Below are 22,988 nucleotides of genomic sequence, written 5' to 3'. Positions count from 1 at the left end.
CCCTAAAGCAATTGCTTCACTCAGCCCTCACAGAAGCAGGAGCAGAGGCTTGTATCAAAGGGCTTTCTGACTGATAAGTGCTATCTGGCCTGGGCAAAGGTGTAGCAATAGTTATGTCAGCTGCTTAGCTTTTATTGCCCTTGTTCCCATGAACCCTCCTCATCTAATTATTCAATTTGCAGTGGAAAACCTTTGAGTTCTTCTTGGGGTAGGCTGATAGCAATTCTTCCTCTCCATCCCCCCACTCCACCCCCCAAAAATAAATTGGATTAAAGGCTATACAGTATTTGGCTTTAATCAGCATCAATTCTCTGTTAGTTTTGTGGGGTAAAACTTGCTTTGCTCATAGATCCCGGATCTGGGAAGCCAATGAAGAGTCTACTGCAGTTAACCTGCAAGAGGTGGAAGTCCTCACTTCCCGTTTTTGAAAAGTTCAATTAGCAGGCTCTGCTTTTTTATGAATGGCAAGTTGTTTCTTTGCCGTGATGGGGGCTGGCACAGAATTCACAGGGTTGGCTTAAAATGACACTAAGAAATGCTTGCAATTCGTTTTGGGAACTTTTGAGATTCATTGGGGGTTGCTAATTGATCCCCAGCAGCTATCTGCTAGGAGACACCTTGCAGTTGTTGCTAGCCTGACATGGCTGCTTGGATCAACAGAGCCACACAACACACCATTTTTGGACCTCTAGAAGCTCTCTATTTCACCACTGGGAGAGGGGAAGGAAAGCATTGAAGTGCTGGCTGGTTGAAGGCAGATAAACTTTCAGGTTTCCCTTACGGTCCTAAAAGAAGGGAGTTTCCAGAGGGTTTTTAAAAATTATTTTTATTTTTATTTAACATAATTATTACAAAATATAAGCAGAATATTGCAAATACATACATATATATTTCAAATAAGCACATATATATGAAAAAGGAACAAAAGAGAAAAGAAAGAAGAAAAGAAAAAAGAAAGAGAAAAAAAGAAGAAAAGTTGGAAGAATTTCTTCCAAGTTTATTCTACAAATATCTCAATATGAAAATAATAATAAAATTTCATTGATTGACTTCCATTGCTTACACTGCACTTCCTATATACATTTTAAGCAAGATTGTATCTGTTATTCCGTATTTTCCCCATACAATCTCACACAAAGATTTTCTAAATCTTTCATAAATCTATTCTAAACACAACTAATACCTTACATTTAATCCTTGTCTACATAAATAATCCAGAGGTTTTAAACAGCACCAGATTTAGGACAGTGAGGGTGGTTCTGCCACACAGGGTACTGAACTGAGGGAGAGCAAAATTGAGAAGATCCATTTGGGGACACCAAATTTTGGGCTCGTGTTCTGAGGCGCCATATTACGAAAGTTCACCCCTGTTTCAAACCCAGGGGCTGGAGTCTACACACCCAAGCTGCCCAGTTGTGTGTGTGTTTGTATAGTGATATTCATGTGAACCTTCTAACATGTTCATTGAACATCTCAGAGGGTAGCAGGCCTCCCGTCAGAGCTCAAGGCTAGGTCACACTCCTATTTGCTGTGCATAGACTGCATTTGCAGTCCTGGGTTTTTCATCTATGTTCACACATCATCATCCAAAATGCAAGTGTATCCTGTATTTTGTTATGGGTTGTTTCTCAAACCAGCTTCACACCAGCTGGAGTCCTTAAGTCATTTACAGTGGTGCCCCGCAAGACGAATGCCTCGCAAGACGGAAAAACCGCTAGACGAAAGGGTTTTCCGTTTTTGAGCTGCTTCGCAAGACGAATTTCCCTATGGGCTTGCTTCGCAAGACGAAAACGTCTTGCGAGTGTTCCGATTTTTTTTCGCTCCCCCCTTTTTCTAAGCTGCTAATAGCCTTTTAGCCGCTAAGCCGCTAAGCCTTTAATAGCCGCTAAGCCGCTAATAGCGCTAAGCCGCTAATAGGGTTGCTTCGCAAGACGAAAAAACCGCTAGACGAAGAGACTCGCGGAACGGATTATTTTCGTCTTGCGAGGCACCACTGTATCTCGAGACAAGGTGTGATCACCTTTGCAAAAGGGTAGGCACCTCTGCCTATTGGTGCCTCCTCGTGTGTACACAAACAGAAATGAACTGCAGCCAGGCTGGTGGGGAGGAAAGAGCCGTGAAATGAAGGTGGAGGGGGGATTTCACAGTGCTCTAAAGTGGTGGTGTGAGTACACTCCAAGTGGATTCAGATGTAATACCAAACTGGTAGGTGAGTGATCCTCTTTTTTTATATAATTATTTTTATTAGCTTTTAATTACAATCCAAAGGTAGGTGAGTGAACGTTGGGCTCACCGGCTGCAAATTCTTCCTTTCTGCCTTACGGTTTGAGCCAGGAAACTTGGAAATCGGCATCAAACCGTGGCTCCCAGTCCTAATATACAGTGGTCAGCACAAGCCACAGTTTGCCAGTTTAGACAAAATGGTAAACTGTAGTTTGTCTCAAAAGTCAGAAAGGGATTAAAGGAATTGCAGTGTGCCATGGGAGAAGGGAGTGTGTTAGTCAAAGAGTCCTCCGAGTTTCATCTGTGGAGTGCCAAACCATGTTTTGACAAAATGTCTGAACCAACTCTCCCTAATGTTGAAGGATGTGGTGCTTTACATTCTCAAAAAAATTAACTTTGGCTTCTGCTAGGGTGTTGGAAACCTGGCATGGCTAAATTGACTCTGTTGAAACCATTCCACCTTTACACCAGAAAAATTGGGTGTTGATGATGTGGGAGGCTTTTTATTAAGCGTACTCTCTGACTCGATACAGATAATAATGGTAATTTTAACAGTGACAAACATTGCTTGGTTTATGGCGTAATGACTGTGGGAGTGTATAGTTCTTCTTTTTGAAAGTTTTGCTGGGAGAATTGAACTGTAAAGGTAAACAATATCAATTCACTGGTGAGAACTTGTGGAATCTGTCCACCTTGAATACGTCACCATGAACAACAAGCCGGGTTGAGAGCTCTGCGCTCCTTAGGGATGGGTGCTGAGCCCAGACTGTGGCTGACTCCTTAGCAACTCTCATAAACAGAGATGATTTCACCCAACTTGTGGTCAATTTCGAGAGTCTCTGTTTGCCTTTCCTCCCCTGACTTTGCTTTTTGAGATAAAGCAGCCTATGACTAAATGATAAAGCCTTTATTAAAGATGGAGCAGAAACCTGTTAATACCCCTATTTCTCTTTTTCAGAGAGAGAGAGGGGGGGCAAGGACCTTTAAGGTTAATTTCAATCATTGGTCACACCCAAACCATATATTTAAAGAATTCTTATGCCTTTTTAACAGTCACGGGAATCCTGGGAACTGTAGCTTGTTGCTTAGTGTTGTAACCGCCTCACAGAGCTACAGTTCTCAGCAGCGCCCTTAACAAACTACAGTTCCCAGGATCCTTTGGAGGAAGCCATGCCCACTGAAGTGGTATAAGGCTGCTTTCAATATATGGTTCTTTTGTAAATTCCAGAGGCTTTGTGTCTACCTGTGCAACACCTGATCACTCCTTGGTGTGAATACCTGTGGCTTCCTGTTTCCTGGCCAAACTAGACTTTTTTAATATTCTTTTTCCTTTGGTTATTGATTACGTGCATTTTTTAGCAGTTTTCCCGCAGATGTGGAATGTGATTCGACCACTGTTTTTTAATATATAGAAAAAAGGCACCGGTACTCACCATGAAGCTGTGCAGTTTAAATGCCACACTTTTAACTTTTGGTGTGAAAAGGTTCTGATATGAGTACACCCAGAAAAAAAGCACTGGGTTCCACAGGATATCAGACAAGCCTCATCCTTTGTGAGTTTCAGATGCTCTGAAGACTCTTCCCTGCAACTTTTAGCAACCCATATCATCTCAATTGCAGAATTGTTATGTGAACCTGATTTTCATAGTTTAGTCCTATGGTGCTGTTTTCATGTTGACACTCTTGTGTTTGAGATACTGTTTTTGTGGTGTTTTTATATGGCTTTAAGTGGTGTTTTATTGTATGTCTGGCACTGGGTTTATAACCCACTTCATGAACCCTGTGTGTGTGTGTGTCTTGCAAAGTGGTATACAAATTTGTTAAATGAAGAAAAGGAAAATCAATGGGAGGGTGGGGGTTTTTTGAGTGGCGCAATGCCCAAAGAGGAGAGGAAGGTGTTAAAACAGCTCCTTGTCCCTATATTTGTTTTGCCAAGGCTTGCAGCCTGCGAAGGCCGAGGTGGACAAAACAAGAGTAGGAAAAGGAACATGCAACCGGCGTGCAATGTCTAGTGTTCTCCTTGACTTCTTGAGGCCTCTGTCAAGCACAGTGAATGATTGCTTATCTTCAAATGGCTTTTCAGTGGGCAGCATGCCCAGGCTGGAGCCAGTCAGGATGATGGTTCATTTTAATTGAATGATGTGATCATGTCCATTAAGGAGTTCTGCATCTGGGACAATTAAGCGGGAGGGAGGTGGGAGGCCAAACATTTGGTGCATATTTCTTTCTGTTCCGGGATGCAAATTGGTTTGCCATAATAGCTGTGCTCAAGAGTCTTCCAAATGAGGAGTACTAGATTCCTCTCTTTCTTCTTTTTTAGACTCGCTTGTACGTACATGTTTATCACTTGGTGATTTGTGTGTGTGTGAATGAATCATCACAGATTAATTGCTAGAGGTGAAGATTTCACTCGGCTTGCTTCAGGTCAAACTCGGGGCTTTCCATGGGAGTTAGTCACTGAAATATACTCAGAGTGGATTTCATGCTCTTTATTCAGCTCATAATGGTGAGGAGGAATGGAAGTTTCCCCGAAATGTCTGCTTTATATACATTATTTACACAATGGGCCCCACGTGATTGGCTAATTCCGGGATTCTCCTGTAGGCCAATCAGGTTGTGGATTCCCTTCCACCTGGAGCTGGATTGGGTGGCTCCTGTGGACCAATCAGACTGCTGCATTCTGGATCCTCTTGTTCTAGGACCAATCAGACTGCTGCCTTTTGGATCCTATTCAACTCAGTACATAACAGTCACTCATTCAGTCTTGTGCTGATGGGTAAACTGAGTGAGCGTTGTTAGGAAGGCCCTTATTCTCCTCACAGAGCTACAATTCTTAGAGTGGTTTAACAGTCAGGGAACTTTGAGAATTGCAGCTCTGGGTGAAGGAACAGGGTTTTCCTAACTCGCAACAACTTTAACAAACTAGACTTCTTTCCCATCCTTCTCATTATACTGTAATATATTGATGAACACTTTTATTGTGTAAATAATGTGTTTTCTTTTCTTCTTTTGATTTTTTAATTTTGTATCTTTGTTATTTTCCCCCCTTTTTTATTACTTTATACATTTTCTGTTTACTACCTAATTTTCTTTTTCTTCATATGTAAAGAGATAGTGCATTATGTTTGTATAGATATGTAATTTTTTAATCAATAAAGAATAATATTAAACAAACAAAAAACAAAACAAACAAACAAACTAGACTTCTTGGGATTCTTTGCAGGAAGCCATGACAGTTTAAAGTGGCATAATACTGCTTTAAACGTATGGTGCAGATGGGTACAAGCCTTTCTCTTAATGTCCTCTTAGACCTAGAGAAAGAATCTTGGAAGGGAAATGTCCGCTGAATCTCGCCTGCCCCCAAGGAAGATTTTTATCTGAAACCTGCTGTTTTTAATGATTGATGTCTCTAATGGAATAACCGCCACTCCTTAGTGCCAGCTTCAAGTTTGCATTTTTCTTGTTGTGTTGGTGCTGATTTCACCCCACCTTCTTGCTTCCTTTGCAACGAGTGTTCAGTCTGCATGTTTGAAAAAGGAGATCAGATAGTGGACCTCCCTGTCAACATTGACTTGCAGTTCGTTTTCCAAATACACAGCATGAAACTGGTCATAAGGAGCCTTTTCCTGACACAGCTTGATCAAGTGGGAGTTTGCCAGGCCTCCATAGCTTGTTGCAAAATAAGAAGGCTGGCCGTTATCATCTGCAGGATGGCTGATGTCAAGCAGTTACCCTCAGAAACGTCTCCAAATTTCAAAATGTTATCGACATGACTAATAAATTGGAACCGCTGCAGGTTTTCTCCCCAAGGAGGTGACTTTTGCAAAAGATATTCTCAGCTGCAGATGAACAAGGCCTGTTGCAGTTGGGAAGAAATTCAGTCAGCCTTTTGATATCATTGCTAACATGCTCCTCACTTCGGAAAACAGCGACAAGTTCCAGGGGCAGCGTTGTACGATTCCGTTTCCTTTTGCGTGAGGGAGCGACAGAGGCTAATGGAGGAGCTTTGTAATACAGAAGTTGTCTAATTTGCAACCAAATAATCAGGGACCGAGCAATGGGAGCTCACCCCATCATGGGGATTTGAACCGCCGACCTTCTGATCGGCAAGTCCTAGGCTCTGTGGTTTAACCTACAGCGCCACCCGTGTCCCGGCGCATCCTTAAGTACATAGCAGCTAAAGTCCCACAGGTGTAAGAGGAGAGGACTGGAGGTTTCCAATCGTTTCCACAACTCAGCACAACATACTGGTGGTGGGGTAGGAGAGCTGAAAATAAGATTTCACACCTGGTAACCAATGCGCCCCTTTGGTTTCAGATAGTACATGGGTAGACGAGTCTGAAAAGCCCAGGGCATGAGTTTTCACAGCCATCTAGCAGCTGTGGTGGCTCATTTGGAGGCTTAGCTTGGTCAGTCAGTATCAAGCATACACATCTAGAGTTAACACTAAATATGTTACTTCCGCTAAATGAGCCACCATAGCTGGCGGAGGGTCATGACCCATGATAGTGGGTCAAATGAAGAGTGCACTCTCTGACACCATTGGGGCCGGGGGCTAAACTGGTTCCTTGCTGTTGAACACCCAAGCCACTGGAAATCGGAGTGGCTAATGTGTATTGCCTGGCGTCTTCTTCTACATAGCCTTGTTCTAGGTTCTCTTTGTTAGGTTTGAGCAGTGATTCTGAAACTTCAGTTCCTGTGTTTGACTTGAAAATTACACACACACACACACACACACACACACACACATATACAGTGGTGCCTCGCAAGACGAAAAGAATCCGTTCTGTGATTCTCTTCGTCTAGCGGTTTTTTCGTCTTGCGAAGCAAGCCCATTGAAGGATTAGCGGTATTAGCAGCTTTTAGTGGCTTATCTGCTGATCGGATCAACTGATAAGCGGCTTAGTGGCTTAGAAAAGGGGGGGGGGGAGGGGAAAAAACCAGCAGGAACTCGCAAGACATTGTCTTGCAAAGCAAGCCCATAGGAAATTCGTTTTGCGAAGCACCTCCAAAACGGAAAACCCTTTCGTCTAGCGGGTTTTCTGTCTTGCGAGGCATTCGACTTGCGGGGCAGCACCGTACATATATACGTGTGTGTGTGTGTGTGTGTGTGTTATACACACACACATATGTAAATTGACTTCCCTTCCATGGTTCATTTTCGTTTCCCACTATTACTGCATATTCTGATTGGACCACTTGAAAATTTAAGGGGGGTGTGTGAGTCTCTCCAGACCACTTAATAATATTTTTGTTTTGTTCTACAACTCAAAGCACATACATAACTCATATATTAATAACCTTAGCTTTGCCTTTCTAGTATAATGAATGTGCTTCTGGATTAAAGGATTATATGAAGGATTATATTCTGGATTATGTGAAGAAAACCAAACCATCAAAATGTTTTTTTTTTCTTCAGCACCAGTACCATAACAAAATTCTAGCGCCATATCCTGGACCTTAGGCCAGGCCACTGAGAAGAGCCTTTTTACTAAATTCTCCCTGAGAATTTACAAGTTTGGCAGTACCAGCACTGTGTTATGTTAATCACAGGCCCACAGTCAGAGTTGTGGTTAGCCTATTTGATAATCTGGCACTGGTCAAAACAGCTTCTATCTCTATCAGGATAGAGGCCAAGTACAGAAATCCTTGAATGTTCCACTACCTTATTCATTGTTTTGCTTCCCCAGTACTACCACATTACTGCTGTCTGGAGGGGGCTATAGCACACTAAAAGTGGGTAAAAAAAAAAAAACCACACACCCCAGAACCCACCAGGACATTTGTGTGGAAAATTATGAGATTTCAGTTTGAGAACTTCTGGACCAGAAGTGTGATGGGATAGAGGGAAAGGGGAGAGATTATTGGGAGCTGGAGTGGCAGAGTTGGAATGAACCATGTGTTGCCCCATAGTGGTTGCAGTTTTTACGCAGACCAGAGCTGAGACAATGGCTATTTATGTTGCTCTCATGGCTGCCGGCGTGAATAAACTCCTTTGTCATAAATATCGGCAAGGCAAGAGTGGGAGCAGTGGCAGTCGGGGGTCCCTTCTTAGATCATGGGAGCAACCCTCATCTTGTGGATTTTTGAGCAACTGGGAGTTTCCATCTTCGACCTCCAGACTTATCATTCCACTTGTAAATACAGTGGTACCTCGGGTTAAGTACTTACCGTATTTTTCGCCCTATAGGACGCACTTTTCCCCCTCCAAAAATGAAGGGGAAATGTGGGTGCGTCCTATGGGGCGAATGCAGGCTTTCGCTGAAGCCTGGAGAGCGAGAGCGGTAGGTGCGCACCGACCCCTCTCGCTCTCCAGGCTTCGCGGACCTCTCCTCAAGCAGCGGGAATGCTCCCGCTGCTTGGGGAGAGTTGCCGGCATCCCGAAGCCTGCGCGCGCTGATCTCAGCACGTCCAGGCTTCGCGGATCTCTCCCCAAGCAGCGGGAACGTTCCCGCTGCTTGGGGAGAGTTGTCGGCATCCCGAAGCCTGCGCGCGCTGATCTCAGCACGTCCAGGCTTCGCGGATCTCTCCCCAAGCAGCGGGAACGTTCCCGCTGCTTGGGGAGAGTTGTCGGCATCCCGAAGCCTGCGCGCGCTGATCTCAGCGCGTCCAGGCTTCGCGGATCTCTCCCCAAGCAGCGGGAACGTTCCCGCTGCTTGGGGAGAGTTGATGGGATCCCGAAGCCTGCGCGCGCTGATCTCAGCGTGTCCAGGCTTCGCGGATCTCTCCCCAAGCAGCGGGAGCGTTCCCGCTGCTTGGGGAGAGTTGCCGGCATCCCGAAGCCTGCGCGCGCTGATCTCAGCGCGTCCAGGCTTCGCGGATCTCTCCCCAAGCAGCGGGAACGTTCCCGCTGCTTGGGGAGAGTTGCCGGCATCCCGAAGCCTGCGCGCGCTGATCTCAGTGCGTCCAGGCTTCGCGGATCTCTCCCCAAGCAGCGGGAACGTTCCCGCTGCTTGGGGAGAGTTGATGGGATCCCGAAGCCTGCGCGCGCTGATCTCAGCGCGTCCAGGCTTCGCGGATCTCTCCCCAAGCAGCGGGAGCGTTCCCGCTGCTTGGGGAGAGTTGCCGGCATCCCGAAGCCTGCGCGCGCTGATCTCAGCGCGTCCAGGCTTCGCGGATCTCTCCCCAAGCAGCGGGAACGTTCCCGCTGCTTGGGGAGAGTTGCCGGCATCCCGAAGCCTGCGCGCGCTGATCTCAGCGCGTCCAGGCTTCGCGGATCTCTCCCCAAGCAGCGGGAACGTTCCCGCTGCTTGGGGAGAGTTGCCGGCATCCCGAAGCCTGCGCGCGCTGATCTCAGCGCGTCCAGGCTTCGCGGATCTCTTCTCAAGCAGCGGGAGCCACCGCTGGGCTCCCACGGCTTGCAGAGAGCTGCCTGTTTGGGGGCTGGGGTCGGGGGAAGCTCGGGCTGCCCCAGCCCCGCGCCTGGGGGGAAAATAATTTTTTCCCTTTATTTCCCCCCAAAAAAACTAGGTGCGTCTTATGGGACGGTGCGTCCTATAGGGCGAAAAATTCGGTAATTCATTCTGGAGGTCCGTTCTTAACCTGAAACTGTTCTTAACCTGAAGCACCACTTTAGCTAATGGGGCCTCCTGCTGCTGCCACGCCGCTGGAGCACGATTTCTGTTCTTATCCTGAAGCAAAGTTCTTAACTCGAGGTAATATTTCTGGGTTAGCGGAGTCTGTAACCTGAAGCGTATGTAACCCGAGGTACCACTGTAATAATAAAAAAGCAATCGGCTGCATCTATCACCTTCTGTCCCTACCTGTGCCCCTCATTGAGCCCAGTGGCATAGCGTGGGGGGTGCAGGGGGGGCCGGCCGCACCGGGCGCAACATCTGGGGGTTAGGGGGCGAAAAAACCACGGGTTATGGGGCGCAAATCCACGGGTTAGGGGGCGCAAATTACTTGCCTTGCCCCGGGTGCTAACAACCCACGCTACACCACTGATTGAGCCATCAATGCACTAGACTTGCTGCTGACTCAGTGCGTGTTCCCTCGCTTCCTGTTTCCCACCTGTGCGTTTTGCCTAAGGATGGAGGCAGGCAGACTTTTGTAACAGCAATGAGAGATGACCTGGCATCTGTCTCTGATGGCAGGATCACTTCCGGGTGGTATTAACCACACGCTGTATTGTTGTTGTTGTTGTTGTTAAAGAGGTCTTTGTGCAAGAACCCATCAAAGCTTCAATCCGACTAGAAAACATAAGCCGTATTCACATCGTACACAAGATTGGCATCTTGGCTGCCTCTTAGTGCAGACCCAGGTCATTGCGCCTGAGCTTTCATAGCTGCCACCCACCATAAACCACCATTGGCAGGATTGGCAGCAACAGCCGCAGATACGGTCTATGCTTGAGATAACATTTTACCCTCTGGTTATTTATGCTGTTTTAAATGTGCATTTTATATTTGACTTCTTTTAGGAATTGTTTCTTTTGAAGTGTTTAAGATAATTTTTTTTGTTAACTTTGATGTGTTAAATGTGCATTCTGTAGTTGAGCTCCTTTGTAATGTTTTATTTAGAAATCTTTAAGTTTCCTGTTGATTACGTTGCTATGAAAATATATTATATTTATATTTATATTTATATTTATATTTATATACCGCCCTATACCTGGAGGTCTCAGGGCAGTTCACAGAACAAAAGCAAAATATAAAACCACAAAATATATAATCAAAATAAAAACAACAATTTGACTTTCAGCAGTAATGCTTTATCCTGGATTGTTTTATTCAATGTTTTAATTCATTGTCAACTGCTTTGAGATTGTTTTCTTAAAAATATAAAGTGGTATAGAAATGTGGTGGGGGTTTTTTTGGGGGGGGGGGGAGTTTGAAACGCCCAGTCAAGTGATCCAACCGAAAGTGGCAGAATTTGACTTCTAGTCTTGCCTACTGGGCTGACGTCCTGCCAAATGATGCTTCTTCCTTCCTCTGTAATCCTTTCAGGGCAGGAATCCAAATGAAAGCACTCTTTGCCATCTGGGGGTTTCGGAATGCTATGGATTTCTGCCGGAGGGACCAGTTTGTCTGTTCCTAATAGCTATGCACTGAAGATCTACAAGTGACTTATTCTTTACCTCTGAGCTCTGTTAGATGCTGAAGTCCATTCCCCGCTGTTTGTGTATTCTCCTCTCCTTTTTATGAGAGATGCTGCCATAATGTAGAGTAAATGGTACCCCTGGGGCCCATTTGCTGATAAACCTTTTGCTCCAGCTACACCAAACATTTAAAGCGGTACCATACCTGTCATGTTGTTGTTGTTGTTGTTTAGTCGTGTCCGACTCTTCGTGACCCCCTGGACCAGAGCACGCCAGGCACTCCTGTCTTCCACTGCCTCCCGCAGTTTGGTCAAACTCATGCTGGTAGCTTCGAGAACACTGTCCCACCATCTCGTCCTCTGTCATCCCCTTCTCCTTGTGCCCTCCATCTTTCCCAACATCAGGGTCTTTTCCAGGGAGTCATGAGGTGGCCAAAGTCTTGGAGCCTCATCTTCAGGATCTGTCCTTCCAGTGAGCACTCAGGGCTGATTTCCTTAAGAATGGATAGGTTTGATCTTCTTGCAGTCCATGGGACTCTCAAGAGTCTCCTCCAGCACCATATTTCAAAAGCATAAATTCTTCGGCGATCAGCCTTCTTTATGGTCCAGCTCTCACTTCCATACATCACTAATTCCTGTCATAGCTTTCCTCAAAGAATTCTGGGAACTGCAGTTTGCTGCTGAGAGTTGTCAGGAAGCGCCTATTCCCCTCAGGTAGCTACAGTTCCCAGATCAGTTTAACAATCTCTCCCCAGGGAACTTTTGGAATTGAAGCCCTTGTGAGGGGAATTATAGCTCACAACACCCTTCGCGAACTACAGGCCCCAGGAATCCTTGGAGGAAGCCACGACAGTTTAAAGTGGTGTGATACTGTGTAAGTCAAGGTTTCCCAAACTTGGCTTTCCAGTTGTTGTTGTTGTTTTAGGACTACAACTCCCATCACTCCTAGTAACCAGACCAGTGGTCAAGGGTGATGGGAATTGTAGTCCCCCCAAAATAGCTGGAGACCCAAGTTTGGGAAACACTGGTGTAAATGTATATGGCAAATGTCACCTAGAATCACATCTGTCGCTCCAACCGCTTCAGTCTCTGGCTCTGCCAACTTACGTATTTGACAACCGGGCACAAGGAGTCTGATGAGCTCTGGTCTTAGATTAATCCTTAGCTGTTAAAGGATTGATTGTTCAGAACTGCTTTCCTTCGGTTTTCCAGCCGTTCCCCTCCCAACCCTGTTGAGAAAACATAGATCCCGGCCACTGAGACAGGATAGTTAGAAATTGCAACAGCACTCTGAAGCCTTGTTGTGTCCTTTCTGATAGCTACGATACAATAGATTTGGCTCACAGGCACAATGAAACAGTTTTGCAGTTGGAATGTGGTCGGTGGGGATATGAGGTTCGCCTGATTTTCCCTAATCTCCATCTTCTTTTAACATTGTTTTACAATCTCTCTGGTTTTTGAACACTAGATTTTTGTCTGCCCAAAAGTTCCCAAGGAAAGCTCTGCAAGTTATCTTTCTGGAGCACAGAGCTATGCTCCCTTTTCCTTGACACGCTTTCGAACTGCTAGGTTGGCAGGAGCAGGGACCGAGCAATGGGAGCTCACCCCGTCGCGGGGATTCGAACCACCGACCTTCTGATCAGCAATCCCTAGGCTCTGTGGTTTAGACAACAGCGCCACCCGTGTCCCTACTGCCCCTCCCCTAATACACTCCATGCTTAGTATAAGAGTTCACGTCTTAACTGCTTAGAAATCATAGTCACGCAGCATGCATTGGTCAGTTGGGCTTTTGTTTTATTGTTTGTGTTTTGAAGTTTGAAAGCAGTACCTTAGAGGTGATTTTTTGATATATATTTTTTTAATTTGTGGCAGAAGGAGATGTCCTATAGCAGCCTGCCTTCCCGCATCTCTTTTCACACAATAGGAGCCTTCCTTTAGGCCCAGCCTCCAGTGTAGTGTGTCATGTCGTGAATGGAAGGAGCAGATGGCAAGTGTCTGGCAATTTGTTAGGTAATGCAGCCCCTAAAGGAGTAAAGCAGCAGCAGCCTGCGGTACCAAGCTGCTAGTGTCATGTTTATGCCGAAATGTGGGATGCTGAGCGAACGCTTTAGGTGCAGCACATGCGTATAATGGCAAAGAGTTGTATTCAATTCTACTTCGATACCATCTTAGCGTACGTGAAGGTATCTTATGTCCCACTGGTCCTCAAGTAACCAACCTAAGGGAGGGGAGTGACATCATTGTTTTGGTTTTTTAGAATCAGAGAATGGTAGAGTTGGAAGGGATCCCAAGGGTCATCTAGTCCAACCCCCTAAAGGTAAAGGGACCCCTGACCATTAGGTCCAGTCGTGTGTGACTCTGGGGTTGTGGCGCTCATCTTGCTTTACTGGCCGAGGGAGCCGGCGTGCAGCTTCCGGGTCATGTGGCCAGCAAGACCAAGCCGCTTCTGGCGAACCAGAGCAGTGCATGGAAATGTCGTTTACCTTCCCCGCCGGAGGGGTACCTATTTATCTGCTTGCACTTTGGCGTGCTTTCGAACTGCTAAGTTGGCAGGAACAGGGGAGCTCACCCCATCACGGGGATTCGAACCGCCGACCTTCTGATCGGCAAGTCCTAGGCTCTGTGGTTTAACCCACAGCGCCACCCGCGTCCAACCCCCTACAATGCAGAAATCTAAGCTGAAGCATCCCTGACAGATGGCCATCCAACCTCTGCTTGGAAAACCTCGAAGGAAGGAGAGTCCACGACCTTCTGAAGGCGTCCGTTCCACTGTCAAACAGCTCTCACTGTCAGAAAGTTCTTCCTGATGTCTAGTCAGAATCTCTTTTCTTGTAACTTGAAGCCTTTGGTTCAAGTCCTACCTTCCAGAGCAGGAGAAAACAAGCTTGCTCCATCCTCCAAGTGACACCCGTCTAGATATTTGAAGATGGCTGTCACATCTCCTCTCAGTCTCCTCTTTTCCAGGCTAAACATACCAAGCTCCTTCAACCGTTCCTCATAAGGCTTGGTTTCCAGACTCTTAGCCATGTTGTTCGTCTTCCTCTGCACACATTCCAGCTTGCCAATATTCTTTTTAACTAGTGGACCTCAGAACTGGACATAGCATTCCAGGTGTGGTCTGACCAAGGCAGAATAGAGTGGTTCTATTACTTTCCTTGACCGACATTCTCTTAAGTTTTATTATTATTTATTTTCTGTTGAAGATCCAGAATGCTGGGATGAGGAAAGCTGGGTTCTCAGCCCCTCTTGCCAGGAGCTGCTCTGCACAGATTCCCAATTTCTCTTGGTCACTGTGTCCAGAGGCTTAAAAGTTAACCCTTTGAAATGACTGGCTTCTTGTACCTCTGTGCTTACAAGTTCTGTGATCACAAGGCGCTGGTCTCTTGTTCTCCTACTTATCTTTTTACTAAAGCAAAAACTGCGAGAGCAATGTTAACACAGTGGGTATGATAGAAACAATTATACACAACAACAGAATAAATAAAATAGCTGATCTCAGATTTGTTGTCGTCAGTGGGCACTGCTCCCTGCTTTTCAAAATTTCGATAATTTTGTGGTGTGAAGTTTGTTTGTTTGTTTGTTTTAAGGGTCTGCTGTTCTTTTAGCAAAACTGCTTCATAGTGCTAAAATGTGTTACTTTTTGTTCTTTAACTGGGGTTCGTTCATCTCCGTTTGTGAGAAAATGCTGCTTCCTAAAAGTTTGTTCTCATGGTGCATGCCAAGTATGTTTTAGCTGATATTAGCTGATGGCCTTGTAGAGGTTGATAAAGTTGCAAGCGCTGTGGTGAATCATAGATTGTAGAGTTGGAAGGGACCCAAAGGTCATTTAGTCCAACCCCCTGCAATACCGGGATCTCAGCTAAAGCATCCATGACAGATGGCCACCCAACCTATGCTTTAAAACCTCCAAGGAAGGAGAGTTCACAACCTCCCAAGGGAGACCGTGGATAGAGATGAAATTTATTTCCTCTGCCATATAATACGAGGACTTCATGAAGCTGATGGGCAGCAGATTCCAGCCAGACCAAAGAAAGGGCTTCTTCATACAACGCAGAATTGATTTATGGAATCTGCTGTCACAACTTGCAGTGATGGTCACTGGCTTAGTTTAAAAGTGCATTAGACACATTCATGGGACGCGGGTGGCGCTGTGGGTTAAACCACAGAGCCTAGGACTTGCCGATCAGAAGGTCGGCGATTCGAATCCCCGCGACGGGGTGAGCTCCCGTTGCTCGGTCCCTGTTCCTGCCAACCTAGCAGTTCGAAAGCACGTCAAAGCGCAAGTAGATAAATAGGTACCACTCTGGCGGGAAGGTATACAGCGTTTCCGTGCACTCCTCTGGTTCGCCAGAAGTGGCTCAGTCATGCTGGCCACATGACCTGGAAGCTGTACGCCGGCTCCCTCGGCCAATAAAGTGAGATGAGCGCCGCAACCCCAGAGTCGGTCACGACTGGACCTAATGGTTGGGGGTCCCTTTACCTTTACCTTAGACACATTCATAGAGGAGGATAACTTTATCTTTGACTACTGCCCCCAATAGTTCAGCTGAACCTCAATGTCCAGACAAACGGTACTGAAGAGCAGTTGTTGGGTTCAAACAACAGGAGAGGCTTTTGCTTCCATGCTGTGCTATCCAAAGACAGTTTGGCTGACTGTTACTCGACGCAACTGTTTTTTCAGCCCATAACAGGTTTAGGAAATTTGTACTTATTTTCAATTGCTTCCCGCACAGATACAAAAACACAAATTGTCATGCAGAACAGTCGCCATTCTCTGGGTATTTTATAGCATGGGTCGCCAGTTGTTTTTGGACTATGACTCCCATCATCCCTAGCTAGCAGGACCAGTGGTCAGGGATGATGGGAACTGTAGTCCGAAAACAGGAAACACCGTCCTGGACTCTTGTGCGTCATCATCTCTTACATTGCAAGAGAAGCTTGACTTTGGGAAGATAAAGTAAGGGTAGTGTTAGACATTTTGGAGCTCTAGGGGTCCAGTCTTTGCGTTGCTTCCAATAATGCTTTGCACTACAAGCACCGTTTGTCGGTACGTCTGTGCTTATTGCCTGTTCTGCCTTTGCACATAATGGCTTGGTGACAGGAGCCAATTTCAGGCATCAAACAAATAAGCAGATCCTGACCTTTGGAAAGCTCTCCTCAGGAAGCAGAAACTGGTAAAATATTACATTTTGAAGGGAATTGTTTTTGTACACAGTGATATTGACCAGCAGGGGGCATTTGTCAGCTAGTGGAATCAGTCTCTGTTAAGTAATGGTGAATCATGTAATTCTTTCAATGCATTTCCTCTAGAGCAGTGATTGCAACAGCCAGCATTGACATAGGGGAACTGTTTCCCATCTGCAAATTTGTACCCAAGAAGAAACAAAGATGATTCAGTTATTGGCATTTGCTGTTGTCCCTGCATGGTAAAGGTAAAGGTAAAGGGACCCCTGACCAGTCGTGGCCAACTCTGGGGTTGCGGCGCTCATCTCGCTCCATAGGCTGAGGGAAGCAGCGTACAGGAGGTCATGTGGCCAGCATGACTAAGCGAATGAGAGCAGCACACGGAAACGCCGTTTACCTTCCTGCTGGAGCGGTACCTATTTATCTACTTGCACTTTGATGTGCTTTCGAACTGCTAGGTTGACAGGAGCTGGGACCGAGCAACGGGAGCTCACGCCGTCGCGGGGATTCAAACCGCCGACCTTCTGATCAGCAGTTAAAAGGACAAGATGAGGATTGATAACGATAGCCTGGATAGCTCAGTGGGATAAGCTCACGTGGTGCTGATAATGCCAAGGGTTGCAGGTTCAATCCCCGTATGGGGGAGCTGCATATTCCAGCATTGCAGAGGGTTGGACTAGATAATCCTCAGGGTCCCTTCCAACTCTACAATTCTATGGTTAAACCACAAAATCTGCTGTATTTGGGTCTCAGATGAATTTTCTTTTTTTATATATAAAATATTTATTAAAGGTTTTAAACAATATAACCAACTTCACATTCACAACCAAAGAAAAAAAAACACCATCGCAGTCAATCAAAAAAACCAAAAAATACAAGAAAAACATACGAAACATACAAAAAACAGAGAAAAAGCATAAAAAAGACATGAAAAAGAAAGAAAAAGATTCAATTTCTTAAATATTATTTCCATAACCCTCTTTCTTGACTCCCTCACATCTCCCTTTTCTGTGTTCTCATTTACAAGATCTTATTCAGCAAAACTTCACCTTCTTTCAAATCTTATTTTATATTATACATTTCAACTATTATGTTTCCAGAGTCTCAGATGAATTTTCTGACAGCTTATATATATATTTCTCATACAACATGCAGGGACAGTTCATATGCCCTGTCAAAAGAAGGCAAGACACAGGGAAGAGGAAGTACTGTTGGGAAGTAAACTGAGAATAAGTACAGTGTCTGGACTGGATGGCGGTTTGGCGAAACTCCCTGTGTGTGAGGGCAGGACAGCCGCTAGCCCTCTCCAGAAAGGAGAGGGCCGGCTTGCTGACCATGCGTAAAACGTCCTGTTCAGCAAATCCGCACTGACTACAAAGTCAGCATCTTTCTGCCAGCAGAGGCTTGCATCATCCTAGGTTAGTAAAAGGAAGATCTGTGTCTGTCTGTGAGAAGAGTCTAATGGCAATCGAACCTCGAGGTTAGATTACTGCAATACGTTATAGGTAGGGCTGCCTCTGAAGATGGTTCGGAAACTTCAGCGGCCAGGTTGCTCACCTAAGCAAGACGGCTTGAACATACAGTGGTACCTCGAGTTACAGACACTTCAGTTTACAGATTCCACTAACCCAGAAATACTGTGGTACCTCGGGTTAAGTACTTAATTCATTCTGGAGATCCGTTCTTAACCTGAAACTGTTCTTAACTTGAAGCACCACTTTAGCTAATGGGGCTCCTGCTGCTGCCGCGCCGCTGGAGCACGATTTCTGTTCTTATCCTGAAGCAAAGTTCTTAACCTGAGGTACTATTTCTGGGTCAGTGGAGTCTGTAACCTGAAGCATATGTAACCCGAAGCATATGTAACCCGAGGTACCACTGTATATGCAATAAGCATCTTCCATTCTTCCTTAAATTCACTGTCATCTCTGCTTCTTAATTTCATTGTCAATTTTGCCATTTCAGCATATTCCATTAATTGAACCTGACAATCTTCTTTAGTTGGGACACCTTCTTCTTTCCAGTGTTGTGCTAGTAGTGTCCATGTGGCCGTAGCTGCATACGTAAATAAGTTCTTTTGTAATTTTGATAGTCCAAAAGTGGAAAATAAGGGTCAAATGTTAAACCACTCCAAAAATTGCAGCTCTTTGAGGGGCAGCCTGAAAACTCCAAGCACCCTTAACAAACTACAACTCCCATGAGTCTTTGTGGAAGTAGTAAAGTGGTATCATGGAATTGTATGGGACCACAAGGGTCATCTGCTCCAACCCCCTGCAATGGCCCAACGTGGGTTCGAATTCGTGACACTGATATCTCTCCCCCCCCCCCTTTGGCCTCAAGACCTGCCAACCCCTGACTTGGCTATCCATAAGGGAATATGGTCCCCAGGGTGCAATAAAGTTCCCCACGCCTGCATTAAGGGAATATATCTTGCTTAAATTCTGCTTCTGCCTTTGGCAGTATCGGAAAAGGGAAATAAAAACGGAAGAGTAAATAAAGAAAATCGGAGCCTGTGACATACAGGAAACTGGTTAGGCCAATGTGTGAGGAGAAATCTGTGTTAGTGGAAGCCCTTGAGCATTATACTTAAGCTTCGGCGGGTGCCCTTAAGCAGGTTAACCAAACAGACTGAGGGTAGGTAACTGATACCCTGAGGTCACAGGTAAACATGCAGAGACTGTACACAGAGCTGATTCACCTGACTGGCAGGGAGGCACCTATGGCCACGCCCAACCGGACAAGGTTTCAGGTTCCAATTTCATTGTTTTGTTTCCCCCATATACACACCTGACAGCGCAGGCTGAGGGCAGACGTGTGCAGTCAGCATGGGTTGCTGAACTTACCTCTTTTCCTGGTTCTTTTCCTTCGTTTTCTCGTCATTAACAGAAGCAAACAAAAACCCGTCAGCCTTTTTTAAAATTTATTTTCATGCAAGCGACAGAACAATAACTTGCTGCGTCTCCTCGAAAAGCTTAATTTGTTGGAAACAGATTGCAAATAAATGAAAGGTAAGTGGTTTGGGGGGGGAAAATGTTTTCATTATTTATGCATTTAGCGCCGTACAATGTAATGTCGGCTTGCACAATTTGTGGTCCACCAGTCATATAGGCAGCCCTCTGGCGCAATGTTCAACCTTCCTGGTTTTGCTTCCCGCCTGAGGCTGAAAGAGCAGGGCAGGCTGTCAGCTCACAATATATGGCTGGAAAAAATCTTGCCCGGCCTGCTCTTGTGCCTTGAGGAACAACTTGATCTGCAGTCATTAGCAGGTGATATTGTTTATTCCCCATGCTAGGAGGAGCTGCAGCCGGATGGTAAATTCTGCACATCATTTGGTTTAAAAAGCACTTGGGCAAGCCAGACAGTTCCTATTGTGACTTGCCAATAGCCTGATAACTTGCCCTCTAAGGTACACAGCAAAAGCAAACGCAGGAAGTTTATTGCTCTGGTTGTGGAGTATTGTTTGGCTTGATGGATCACACGTTGTACAGGCCTGGTGCAACACAAGCCAGAAAAACAGGTCTCTGCCCTGAGGAGCTTACGGTTTGTATTTTTTAAGTGTGAGGGAAGCCAGGAAAGGGAGAGCGGCGAAGGAAGGAATGGAAAGGCAACCTTAGCATGACCTCTTGGCAATTTTGAAGACTAATCTACAATGTACTTGTCTCAAATTTCACTTGCCTGTGCAAAATAAATAGCATGCTGTGGATCTACTTTCCAAGGTGAAAAAAGAGAGAAATAATGAGCTGAAATGTTATCATTCAAAAACATTTCCACATGCTTAGAACACCAGTGACTAAAATGGGCGAAAAGGCTACCAAACGTACAGAGTACTGTAACCAGATCTTAACTTTACTTCTGTTTAACCTGTTATATCCATTTTCTGGTTGGTTGTTTTAAGAAAGGGGCCATAGTTCTGTAATCTTGCGGTGTTTTGATTTGGTTTTGCTTCCTTTTTGCCTACAGAAAACTAGCTCTTCAGGGAACAGACCTCTTCCCTGACACGCTGGTTTTCCAAAGGCGGGGATCTTTTGATGTAATGGGACATTCAGACATGTGGTACCACCACGTTCCCAGGATCTGGAAGGAAGAATGGAGGTGGTTAGAGAGCCAGCAGCTCTTCAAGGCTAGGATAGAAAAAGATGGAGAGACCTAAGCCTTCAGGGCATGATCAATGCCATATTTTGGAGTAGGTAACTGCAGAATCATGGCACTCTGGGAGGAATATTCGTCCTATAAATCAGCAATGATGGGACGCGGGTGGTGCTGTGGGTTAAACCACAGAGCCTAGGACTTGCCGATCACGCGACGGGGTGAGCTCCCGTTGCTCGGTCCCTGCTCCTGCCAACCTAGCAGTTCGAAAGCATGTCAGAGTGCAGGTAGATAAATAGGTACCGCTCTGGCGGGAAGGTAAACGGCGTCTCCGTGCGCTGCTCTGGTTCGCCAGAAGGGGCTTCGTCATGCTGGCCACATGACCCAGAAGCGACGCCGGCTCCCTCAGCCAGTAAAGCGAGATGAGCGCCGCAACCCCAGAGTCGGTCACGAATGGACCTAATGGTCAGGGGTCCCTTTACCTTTACCTAAATCAGCAATGAGATAGTGAAAAGGGGCTGGTGCAATTAACAGAGAAAGTGAGTGCTTTTAGAAACAGCAGCAAACAAACCAAAGGACCGTGTGTGTGTGTGTGTGTGTGTGTGTGTGTGTGAGAGAGAGAGAGAGAGAGAGAGAGAGAGAGAGAGAGAGATATGAGCAGTTTTCCTTACTGCTGTGTTTTCATATACATTCCTCCCCTTTTTCTCTTCTCTTCCCCTCTTTCTCATACAGCTGTGCAAATAAGTCTACAAAAGTTGCTAGCCCGCGAAACAACAGCAACCAACAAACACTAGCCGGCTTACCCACACATCCCTCCTCCTAGTTATTTGTGACATATTGCCGATGCCTGGAAACCTTCCCAACGTGCAGCGATGTAGCAACACATCCTTCCGTTTAATGGTCTTCTAGACTACACTGATATAAACAAACATATATGCAGATAATTCGGCAAAAACATGTCTACAGCGCTTAGGGGCAAACAGCCTCCTCCTTTCTGAAGGAGAGATAACCATCTCTTCTCCGTTTAGTGCCAGGAAATCTGATGGTTAAATTCCTTTTTGCTGTGTAAAGGATCACCTATTCACAGTCACACTGCGTTCAGCGGGATTAAGAGAGATGTTTGAGCTTAGCCTCCGGTTCTGCTTGGCAAAGTACTTGACCTCTTCAAGTCACAATATGCTTTTGATTTTTTTGATCTTTTTAAGCATCACGGTATGCATTTCTGCTTTGCCCTCGGAAGGACCTGGCAGCTGCCTTACATTCTCTGCTAGCTTCCTGGTTCGATTTTTTTTTTTGCAATGCACTCTGTGTGTGGCTGCCTTTCAAGTCTGCCTCACTTGAACTGCTCAGTTGGTCCAGAAGTGCAGCTGCCTGACAAAGTTGGCTGAGTCAGCTGCATAGAGCCTATGATACCTGTATCGTAAGATCTTTACTGGTTGCCTGTCAGTTTTCAAACACAGTTCAAGATGCTGGCCTTTTAAAAACCCTAGAATCATAGGATCCTGGGCGTCATCTAGTCCAACCCCCTGCAATGTGGGAATCTCAACTGAAGCATAATACAGTGGTACCTCGGGTTAAGTACTTAATTTGTTCCAGAGGTCCGTACTTAACCTGAAACTGTTCTTAACCTGAAGCACCACTTTAGCTAATGGGGCCTCCCACTGCCGCCGCGCTGCCAGAGACCGATTTCTGTTCTCATCCTGAAGCAAAGTTCTTAACCTGAAGCACTATTTCTGGGTTAGCGGAGTATGTAACCTGAAGCGTATGTAACCTGAAGTGTATGTAACCCGAGGTACCACTGTAATAATAATAACAACAATCTGGTTTCCCCAGCCACTCTGCGTGGCCCCCAACAGAATATTAAAAACACGATAAAACACCAAACTTTACAAACTTCCCTAAACAAGGCTGCCTTCAGACGTCTTCTAAAAGTCAGATAGTGGTTTATTTCCTTGACATCTGCTGGGAGGGCGTTCCACAGGGCGGGCACCACCACTGAGAAGGCCCTCTGCTTGGTTCCCTGTAATCTCACTTCTCGCAATGAGGGAAGTGCCAGAAGGCCCTCGGAGCTGGACCTCAGTGTCCGGGCTGAACGATGGGGGTGGAGGCACACTTTATGACAGATGGCCATCCAGCAAAAACTGTTTTGGGAATTACCACGGAAAATTTCTTCTTATTCTTACTTCTCCCCTCTCCTTTCTCCAAGGCAGCATGCAGTAGAAAATAGATACAACTGAAAACAAATCTAAATTAAGTTTGAACTAAAAGCAGTCAAATTGCCATTCTTGCAGGAAAGAAATAGAAGGCTCATGGCAACAATTGTCATCTAAAGGCCAAGATAAACAAATGTGTCTTAAAGGCAGGCCAACACTACTGACCGTGCAAAGGAGAAGCATAAATTGATAGTACGTAGAAGTAGAGCAGGCATAGGCAAACTTGGCCCTCCAGGTGTTTTGGGA

The 22,988-nt window shown here is 45.7% G+C and overlaps 1 protein-coding gene across 2 annotated transcripts in view; it reads left to right on the top strand.

Moving 5' to 3' along the window:
- Positions 1–22,988, top strand: part of CORO2A (coronin 2A) — a 60,334-nt gene that overhangs the window by 12,346 nt on the left and 25,000 nt on the right. The window contains exon 1 of one of the 2 annotated variants that reach the window (XM_082204958.1): positions 19,197–19,451. The exons of the other annotated variant lie outside the window; for it this stretch is intronic. The gene's annotated coding sequence lies outside the window, so the exon portion shown is untranslated. Of the gene's footprint in view, positions 1–19,196; positions 19,452–22,988 lie in introns of those variants that run through there. 2 annotated transcript variants of the gene reach the window in all.

This window comes from Podarcis vaucheri, assembly GCF_965113315.1.
Source record: "Podarcis vaucheri genome assembly, chromosome: 17".
Classification (NCBI taxonomy): domain Eukaryota; kingdom Metazoa; phylum Chordata; class Lepidosauria; order Squamata; family Lacertidae; genus Podarcis; species Podarcis vaucheri.
The sequence above is the reverse complement of the archived record's forward strand: the minus strand, read 5'-3'. Positions and strand labels throughout refer to the sequence as shown.